This window comes from Marmota marmota, unplaced genomic scaffold (genome assembly GCF_001458135.2).
Source record: "Marmota marmota marmota unplaced genomic scaffold, marMar, whole genome shotgun sequence".
Taxonomy (NCBI): Eukaryota; Metazoa; Chordata; class Mammalia; order Rodentia; family Sciuridae; genus Marmota; species Marmota marmota.
The window spans coordinates 30,556,949-30,567,737 of NW_026000016.1; the positions used below are offsets into that span (position 1 = coordinate 30,556,949).

Here is a 10,789-nt window from a genome sequence, read left to right on the forward strand (position 1 = left end):
GGTAACTCTTCTGTTGCTCATTGGTTAGTACTTCAGTGGAGGTTGATACCTGGGGACTTTTCCACTGCTGCACAAGCAAGCAGGGAGACAAACCATTATAATGGACAGAGGCTGCCTCTGACGAACAATTCCAGATGATGGCACCTGCGCCATCCTGAACTGAATTCATGAGGGAGAAGGGAAATGGGTGGGACACCAGCCATTGCTGCTGTACCTAGAGAGTGGCCTTTTCTATCTACTCTACTGGATTTAAGTTTATAGGCCAGAAGAGGTAGACAGGAAATGGTTACCCTTATCAAACCCTTGACCCAGACTCCTCTACAGAGTCTCGATGGGAAGCTAAGATGAAACCCTCAGCATCCCTTCACATGCCTTCTCCCCCTGAAATTAGAATTCCCCTGGGAGTATTTAGTAGGATTACAGTGGGATCACATGCCTTACTAAAGTGCATGTACTCAGATATCCCTAAGCTGAGCACTGAAAGGTATTTTCTAACAGGAAAGAGAAGCCAAACCAGGCAGCAGCAATGATTATTTCCTCCTTGAAGAGTTATGGGCATAACCACTGCAGTCTGCTTTTCTGTGGGTTGATGGGTTTCTTTCTGTTTTAGTCAGCTATTTCGCTGCTGTGACTATAAGACCCAACTGGAACAATTGTAGAGGAGACGAGGTTTATTTAGGGACTCTTGGTTTCAGAAATCTCAATCCATTAGACAGCAGGATCCATTCTTTGGGGCTAGAGGTGAGGCAGAACATCAAGGAGGAAGAATGTGGAAAGGGAACCAGCTAACGGGATGATCAAGAAGCAGAGAGAGAGACACTCTACTCTCCAGATACAAAATATATACCCCATAGTCACACCCCCAAAGAACCACTTCCTCCAGCCACACCCCACCTGCCTCCAGTCACCACAAAGTTAATCCTATCAGGGATTATTAAATTGCCAATTAGGTTAAGGTTATAACCCAATCATTTCTCCTCTAAACCTTCTTAAATTGTCTCACATGAGCTTTTGTGGGACACCTCATCTAAACCATAATCCTCCCTCCCTCCCTCCCTTCCTTCCATTTTCAGTATTGGGAATTGAACCCAGAGCCTCATGCATGCTAGACAAATGCTCTACCTACATGATGTCCTGAGGTTTCTTTTTGAACGATGCCACACATGGATGCCTGCCCACTCCTTCTCCTTAGCTACCTTAGAGAAAGGATATAAAATTAAAACTGGAAAATTAGGTATAAAAGTGAATATACTTGTTCAGAATAAGAGAGGAAATCATAAAAGTGATTTTAAATTTAGGAAAGCTTATAAATATCACAACAATTAAAAATTCAGAAAAAAAATATAATTTTAGTTAGCTCTCTGATACTCCTCTATAAAACATCGCTTTCTCCCTCTTTCTTCTGCCGAATGTTCATTGATTGCCTCTTCATATGACAACAAAGATTTTGTAATCTCATTTTCTGTAGAGAGAATAGAAAAATAATTCAGTCTTTCCTCTAGAATGTTGATTGAAATTTTTTTTTGTTATTGATGGTTTTAAAAGGCTTCTTTTTCAGTTACACTACTCATTATTGGCAACGTGATATAAATTTTTAGGATTGTTGTCAAATTTTGGGAAAACCTCTATCAAGCTGACATCCTATGTGAGCAGTAAGATTAGAAGAATTTTCCCGACTAGTATCCAACTTCATCCATTTCAAACCTTTCTATTCCATGATGAAATATGTTCAGCTCTTGGGCCCCCAAAGGACTTGTTTGCATTTCTGCTTGATCTCTGGCCCTGCATTCTCTACTCCCATTAGAAGGTGAGGAGCATTCTTGCAAGTCATTCCTACATGGGGATGACTGACAGTAATTTAATGATATGTGGAAGTGATTATGAGCCACATAAATATAAACCCAAATTAACCATATTGATAACTTTCCCTTAGCCAAATTCTAAAAATGCCTGTGGCTTTTCCTGGGTTACCCAATGAAGGAGAGGTGTGGAGGAAAAGCCAGAGATCAATTGTGATTAAAATATCTTGCTTTAGGAAATTTCACCAAAATACACAACCAGGTGTACCCAGGTCCATGGGAAGGGCCTCCAGTGTGAGGGAATCTGAAGTTTGGACTCTTTAGATTTAGGTCAGTCTACCTCTGTCTGCAGCTTGGTTTCTAGAAATCAGCATAGTCTTTACTTATTAAACATTCTGCCGAGGAGATCTGTATTTTACTTTCCAGGAACTGTATACATTTATACGGACCATGCTTAGCTTTGCTTTCAGTTCCTTGTTTGTCCCTATGTGATAGATGCCATCTACCCTGGCAGCCTCTCTGTAGCCAAGCTGATTTTTTTCTGGATCAATTAGAAGGAAAACATTTGACTACTCTTAGCCTCCGAGAGCTTGGATATCAGTTGTTCTTAGTCTCTCCATGAGCGATAAGATCATGGTAGTTTATGAATGACATCAGGCAAATGACTTTTAAGCAAGAATTGACCACCATTGCCTTCCACAATATTGAAGAGGTAAATATTATCCCATTTAAACCTATGGTAAAGCTATTTTTTAGCTGAAGATGAAAATAGCATAATTTATATGAAAAAAATATAGAGGTGGAGAGAAGTAGCTATTGTAGGGATTTATAAAGTCACTTACTGGAACCTGGTCATCAGAGGAATAGCTTTGCCTTGAAATGCTTGGAGAAAACTTTTGCCACCTCTTTCTTCTCCAGCCTGGTCTGAGGGTGACCTTTTTAGCATGTTTCTCTGAGTTTTGTTTGGCTAGGCATTTGGAGGTTCTTCCGGAAAGCACATCTGTTGGTTAAACATCTTTCTGTCGGGAATCCTTACAAATGGGGCTGGGAAAATTTGGAAGGTGGTTTATGAAACTGTTCAAAAGAACTTCCATAACTCCAAAAGATATTGATAAATATTGAAGACTGCCCCACCCTGCCAGCTTCAGATATTTTATCAGTATCTTTTGAAGTTCAGAGTTACTACAGACTCTCTCCAGATGATTTTTTACGAAGTTGGTTTTGTAAAAGTTGTCTTGGGATTCAGACTTGCCACAAAGGGGTTCCACACCGGCAAACTCCACTGTGACTCTGAAACGGCAGGCCTGTGAGGAAGCCATGGTAATAATAAGGAATAATAGTTACATACACTGGTGATTTGTATGAAATTATTCTTGAGTTTATTGTTTAATAAAGAATATTCAGAAATAGGCAAGTAAAACATGTCATTGATGTCACAGATGAAAAAGCTACATATATGTATTAATGGGATTCATTCACTGGTTTATGGACCCCAACTTCTCCTGGGACTCTACAAATCCACATGCATATAGACCCCTCTCAATTTGACAGGAATGCAGATTAGTCACCAAATCTCTCGGAATAGACCAGGATTTTTGCAGAGAATTCTACAGTGGACTCAATATGGGGTTCTCTTCTGTAGCACATATCCTGGCAAATTTTGAGTGGAGATAGCTCTGAGACTTTCAGCAATGTTGATTTGTTGTACTTTCTGCTGAGCAGACACCTGAGCTATCCTCCCTGCACAAAGAATCTTTGTAAACATTTCCTCCAGTCAGCAGTTTCCCATTATAGGAATGGAGAAAATTATCAGGTGTCATCCCCAAAACAGATGTTTGTTTCTGCCAAAACATTGTAAAAAGCATCCATATTGGAGATGCTAGAGAAACAAATACTTAACTGAAATATGTACTCTCCTTGTTAAGACTGCCAAATAAAACTTTAATGTTTAGGGAGCTATTTGCATGAAGTTAGTGTCAGCTAGTGTGGGCAGGTCATTTCCTAAGTAGAGTGTGGTGCAGCTTGGGGATTAGGTCTTAAAGTGATCATAAGGATTTATTTTGAGCTCTCAGTTCTTCAAAAGAAAAAAAAATATATAGAAGAGTGTATTTCTGCCAGGAGCTCTGAGAAACCTGGATGTAGCCCTTGTTTCTTTTGTTTCAGGAAACAAAGCATGAGATTTGCTTGAATCCTCCACATGGGAAGCTCTAAATGCAGTCATGTTCTTCAGTTATTTATAGCACATCAACCTCCACCTACCCTCCCTTCCTATTATCTCCCTGCCCCTCCCCCAGTACCATGACCCTATATTTAGATCTGAAATGTCATCTTCTGTGGCCACAGCAAGGTTGAGCCTGGGAGAAGGATGGCAGGATATGGGGTTATTTCACCAAATGGAAGAAATATCTGTTTGGGACATTTTTAACTTCTGGGAGAGAAGACTTAGCTCTATGTAAGAAACCCAATTAGCAGGCAGGGTCTTTTTTGATATAATTTTATGGAAGGTAGCACTTTTAGCATCTGGGGATGAAGCTCAGGGGCAGAGCACTTACCTATCCCTACTACTACCAAAAAAAAAAATAGCATTTTTATAATAACCTGATACACATTGCAAAAAATCTCTGCTGTCATTGCATATTACCCATTGTTTGGAGAAGATTCCTATTATTTTTAATGTATATATTTATATATCCACAGATGGTGATAACTGTGTTCATATTTTGGTAAGATAAGAACTTTTAATCTATTAATAACAAGATAACTTTTAACTGAGGAAGAATTCTGAAAAAGGAAATAAGTGTTTGAAGTGGTCTCAGAAAATTATCAAAAAAGAAAAAAAAATAGTCAATGCCACCACATTTGATACTCATTCTAATAATGGCTAAATTTGTACTAAACATATTTCATGAATTATTTTCTTTAATCACCATATTTCAGGTGTATAGGAGCAGGACCATTTTACAGATAAGAAAGCTGAGGCTTAGAGGATTAAATAACCAATTCAGGTTTTAAGTTCAAATGGTTCAACTCCTGGTAGAGCTTTTAACCGTTATCCTAAAGGCTCATAGATGTAACTTTCTGATGCTTCATGTCTCATGCAGGTGGCTGAAAGACCAGTGCAACCTTCTTTATTGGCAGAGTCCCCACTGCTGGTTAAGTCTAGATCTTGATTCAGATTCAGTCAAGAAAGCCTATCTATTGCTTCTCCCTCCAATTCTCTTGCTACTGGAAACCAAACAATCTCATGGCTAAAAGCACTGTTTGGAAGCCCAAGACTGGTTTTCAGTAAGGTGTTTGTTCTACTATCCACTATTTCAGGTCAGTGGCACAATTTTCATCTGGTAGTGCCTCATGAGAGCACAGACTATGCAGAAATTGCCCTTGTCACCCTGCAGTGCATCCCCGTGCATGAGTGCAGGGTCTAGCTGGGCAGATGCCCTCTGTGTGGGAGAAGGAGTGAGGGCTGCATTCTGGGAATGACAGTGCTTTACTTACAGGGAGGAAAAAAGCTGAGTGAGAGGTAAGCCCTGAGATCTGTCAGGTAGACCAGCTTAACATTGCCTATCCAAAACAAAACTGTTGGCTGTTTTTTTTTTTCTAGATATATTAAAAAGATACTTTATTAGAAAATAGTCAACTTATATTTGTATGTTTCTATGGAGTGAAAGGCAATACTAGGGTATTTGGAAACATGATTGTATTTGGTGCATTCTTGGTTGAGCTTCAAATATTCTATTAAGTATGCCTAGCAGAATGTCATATTTTCTGAATTATGTATTTAAATAAACTAGACTAACAACTTCAAAAAAAAAAAAAAAAAGGATAGGGAAATGACCTAAGTGTGCATCAACAGATGATGGTTAAAGAAATTGTAGTTTAAATACACACAATGGAATAGTATCCAGCTTTAAAAAGGAGATACTGCCTTGTAAAAACATGAACAAACATGGAGGATATTATGCTAAATAAAATAAACCAGAAATAGAAAAACAGTACTGGTTACCAGGGGCAGGTAGGGGAAATATATGAGGAGATAGGTGTCAAAGTTTGAAGATTTGCAGTAAGGTAGGATTAATAAACCTAGAAACCTAATGTATAGAATAATAATTGTGGTTAATAATATTGCATATGGAAAATTAGGTAAGAGACAAGCTTTTAGGTGCTCTTGTATAATGAAACATGATAGATATGTAAAATTGACTGTGTTAATTATTTCACCCTGCATATGTGTATAATACAACATGGCATACACAAAATATGCAATAAAATAAATTTTCTCATTTTTTTTAACAAAAGAGAATTTACATTTCATTGTTCTCTTCTTTTTCTTAAAGAAGCATTGGGTAACAGCTAAGTTCTTAGAGATGTGATGTCAAGATTCTGCATTTTAAAATCCCATTTTTTAAAAGGGGGGAAAATGTCCTGGCATTTGGGGGAAAGATTTTTCTCTGAAGGAGGGAGGAAAAAATATGGAGAATAATGAATTCATCAAGCTGAAAATGCACGAAGCAGCGAAGCGCTCAGGCTTCAATACATGGCAAATGGAAAGAGAGCTCCCATTACTGTCGAGATGCACAGACACAGCCCCGCTAATCGCTTGGTCATGCTTGGGAGACACTAAGTCATCTCAGGCCATGACATGGTGAGAACAGGGTGCCAGGGGTTTGTTGTAAGAAAAAATTGTTTATTTAACATCCATAACCAGCAGCACTCCCTTCTTCAACCCTCATCCTCAGATGACAAGGCTTGGTTGGAAAAATGTTTGCGTGTGTGTGTGTGTGTGTGTGTATGTGCATGTATGCATGTGTGTTTAACTCTTTAATTTCATCACAATTGAAAATCAGTGGGGAAGTAAAGATTGTAGAGTGACTATTTGAACCAAGGTTTTAATTTTATTTATTGCTACAATTTCTTATCTCTTTTATGTGTACCTGTGCAATATTAAATATAAAATAATAAAAGGTAACATTGCAGAATTGCTTTATGCTAGGTGCTGTTTTGAGTTATTTGTGTGTGTCATCTTGCTGACTCCTCACATTTGCACCATGAAATAGAGTTCTAGTATTGTCCCTGTTTTGTATATTATCATCTGCATGCCCAAGGTCACTGAATTCTGAATAGGGGAACTGAGGTTGGAACCAAGATTGTCTGATTCCAAAGCCTGTATTGTTGATCACAAGGCCTTGCATTAGAATATGTCCATTGATAAATCCAGCAAAACCAAAGGACAAATTAGGCAAAGTGACAATGAATAGGTTTTCATTCTTTCAATATATATTTTATTGAGTATTATATGTGTTATCGAGTTGAATGACAGGTGTAGACATGACTCCCACTTAATCTCATTTTTGCTATCATGGAAAGATGCACTGGGACCAAAGGTTGTGTGGAGAAAAGACACCCCTGTCTTTGGAGATGACTTTAATTTGCCTTGCAATATCAACAGTGCTAGCATGGGACTTGCCTTAGTAGATACTCACTAATTAGTATATTCAGAAAAGGATACAGATGGATAATATCTACCTGAGACTTTGTGGACAAATAATAGTATCTCTGTGTATAAGGTAGGCAAAGATATTCCTAGGTGAGAGAAGAGCATATATAAAGGCAGGAGACCACATAGCATGTTCTAGAAACTACTTTCTATGAACTATTGATTCTGTATTGCTGGAGCTTAAGATGGAAGGTGACTGAGTGGAAGAGAGGAAAAGCCAAGATTATTCAGTCAATAGGCAGAGTGTGATGGCATTATATGCCATGCCATGAGTTATATTTTGATCTAAAGGAGTGGGATATATGGTGCAAGGTAAGCACTGTGGAGGTGTGGTCCAGCTTGAGGTTACAGAAATAGCACTATAGATGACAGAGTGAAGGGGGTAGGAAGGAGTCAGGACTAAAGACTACTGTGTGGTTCTGGATGAGATTGTGCATTGTGAACTGGCAGAGTACTCATGAAGTTGGAGAGGTCCAGTATCCAGAACACAAGAGGCAAAGCTAATCGTTCATTATATATGAGGAAAGAGAAGATGGGAGGAATTATGGATAGATTTCTTATTTGAAAAAAAAATTAATAATAGCATCATTAGTTTAGATAGGGAATATAAAAAGCAGTCTTGGAGTTAAAAATTATGTTTTATCAATTTTGTCAGTTTGAGGTTATTTGGGAAAATAGGTAGAGATGTCTAGAATTCAGTTGGATACCCATGACTCAAACCTAGGCAATAAGGCTGCATTTGATAAAGTATCAACAGCAGATATGAGGTCATAGCTAGTAAATTTTACTTACCAGGATTGATATTCTATGCCTAGTGTAACACAGAGGCCACATGTATTCATAGTAAGGCAAGACAATGTAGGGCTTAGTAGTCAGATAGGGTTATTAAATGAATTCATGAAAGAGGATATTTCGGACTAGAAAGTGATGATTTAAATTGAGTAGCAAGAAAAGAAAGGCAAGAAAGAACAATTTTGTATGGAAGAGTCTTTGGATTTTGCAAAATAATGTTTTCAAAACCTCCCTGAAGAGGTGTCCATTTCAAATATTGCATTGTTTGGTTCTGGAAGTTATAGTGCATTAGGAATTACTTTAAAAAAAAAAAAGAGCTAGCAGCTCAGCAAAACATGTGCATTTTAAGTAAATCATTAGTGAGTTCCTTTTTTGAAGTTGGCCAGCTGACTACATGTATAATGTGTTGATGATAGTTTTTCTTAAAAATCAAATTTTAATTTTCATCCCAATTATTGAGCACCTATCATGGTCATTACTTATGGTACCAGTCATAGTTCTATGTACTGTACAACAATGAACTCATATAGTTTTCAGAACATTCCTGTTGATGTCAGGATTATTACTGTCTCCATTTTATAGTTGAGGACATACAGGCATAGTGTTTGATTTACCAAGCAACTAGTAAATGGCCAATCCAGATATTCTTGCTCCACTGTCCTAAATTATTTTAGATATCATGGCCAGAGATGTGATGAATCTACAAATGAATCTAAAAATCCTGGCTAGGACCAAGCTATCCACTGCCTGGAAACCTCAAGGTATATTTATAAATGAGAGAGGGACTAAAAAATGATAGATCAGGGTAGTGGGTGGAGGCGAGATTGTGGCTGATTGTAATTCCAAACCAGAACTCTGGTAAGTCAAGTGAGAGTGGGACAGGTCTTTCTCTTAAGGATATTAACATATGATGCAGCCAATCCTGTATCATATGTTAATATCCTTAAGGGAAAGACCTGTCCATCACTTTTGTTCCATGGTCTGAGGAGTTGGGCAGAAGGACAGATAACCAGCGAGAGAAAGTGATAGAGGGGTTCTCAGTTTCTGAAATCAATCTAGTCTATGCTATGTGTGTGAGTATTCCAGGCTAGCTTCCAGGAGAAAAAGGGAAGAGAGAGAGAGAGAGAGAGAGAGCATGGAGTGACCTTCTAACTAAGGCTGGCTGACTCTTTGGATGAAGTGAGTGAATGAGGAGAGCTCTAGCCCCTGTCCATGTGTTCACTACGGCTTTCACCTCTTAAAGTATGTACCCTGATTAGCTTTAGGAATTTCAACTAAGAAAAGAGGGTATAAAGAAGAGGACAAAGAAGGTCAAGGAAGATCTTGGCCTCTTGAAGAAAGAAGCCAGCATGTCCCACCACACTTATTTTTTAAGTAACTTTATTTTATTTATTTAGTTTTATGTAGTGATGAGGATTGAACCCAGTGCCTCACAGTGCTAGGCAAGCCCTCTACCACTGAACCCCAGCCCCAACCCACACGCTTCTTATTTCATCACCGGTTATTTGGATACATGACAGGTACACAAAGTATGGGAACTTTAATGGGACATGATTGGGTGCTTGCAGAGAGATGGCTTTTTCTGCTCAGTCACTGAAGACACTAGCATTCAGAAGCACTGGTCACAGAATTGGGGTACTGAGATACAAGGGTGGGCTGTGGGAGTAGCAAGATGGATAGAGTTCGAAAGGTCGCTCCTTGTCAGAGTTGAGCCCACAATGTCTAGGAGAGCCTTCTGGATTCTGGTAGGGTTAGGATTAGTACATTCAACCAGATTACATTTTATTTTCTGCTTTAAAGAGATTGTCTGCATCTTAATACCAATTTTGACACAATCTATTGATCTTAGGCTCAGACTGGCAAATTTGTTCTATAGGGTCAGGTGATAAATATATTCTGCTTCACTAGTCTTGTGATCTGTGTGTCAGAACTACTCTGCTCTGCCATCACTGTGCAAAGGCAACCTTAAGCAATATGGAGATGAGTGGGTGGTTGCATTCTAATAAAACTTTATTTTAAAAAAAGCATATGGAGGTGGCAGGGTGGGAGTTGGGGGCAATAGATTTGGTCCACCATCTTTGTTTATCAATTTTTGTTTTATGCAAATGACTTCTCTGTCTCGGTTGTCCTAGTCTTTCAGTTGGTAGTTCCTCCTATTGCAGTCACTCAGTAATAACTTATGCATAAAAGAAAAGCCCTGGGAGAAGAGTCAGGACGTTTGGGTTCTGATAGGCCCAGGAACTTACCAGGTGTAGAATGTTCACCCTGAATTTATTTTCTGTGCTTCAGTTTCCTATAGGCAGGGAGGGGTCATCTTTAAGGATCTTTCCAGCTCTCACATTCTATTAAGAAGGATTTGAGAAAGTGTTCTAAGAGATAGAGGAAAATAAAGACCATAAATGTAGCTGAAATAGACTTATAAAATTTAGCCCACTTCCTATTTGAAGTTTAAAAACAAATGTATGAGTCCTCACTGGAAAATGTGTGTAGGTGTGTTTTGTAAGACTTTTTCCTTCTCATATGATTAGGTTGTATTAGAACCTAACTCCTAAGGACCAGACAGGTAGGATCAGAGAAAATGTACCAGTCCAAAGTAAAGGAATTTCCACTAAAATATGTTTTAAGTCAGTAATGTTGCAAGTATGTAATTTTTTGCCCCATAAGATTCCCAGGATTCCTCTAAACAATGCAAGCGTTGGTGGGG

The 10,789-nt window shown here is 38.5% G+C and overlaps 1 protein-coding gene across 26 annotated transcripts in view; it reads left to right on the top strand.

Annotated features, from left to right (window-relative positions):
* The window catches only part of Esrrg (estrogen related receptor gamma), a 592,284-nt gene that overhangs the window by 129,119 nt on the left and 452,376 nt on the right, over window positions 1-10,789 (top strand). The window lies entirely within an intron of this gene.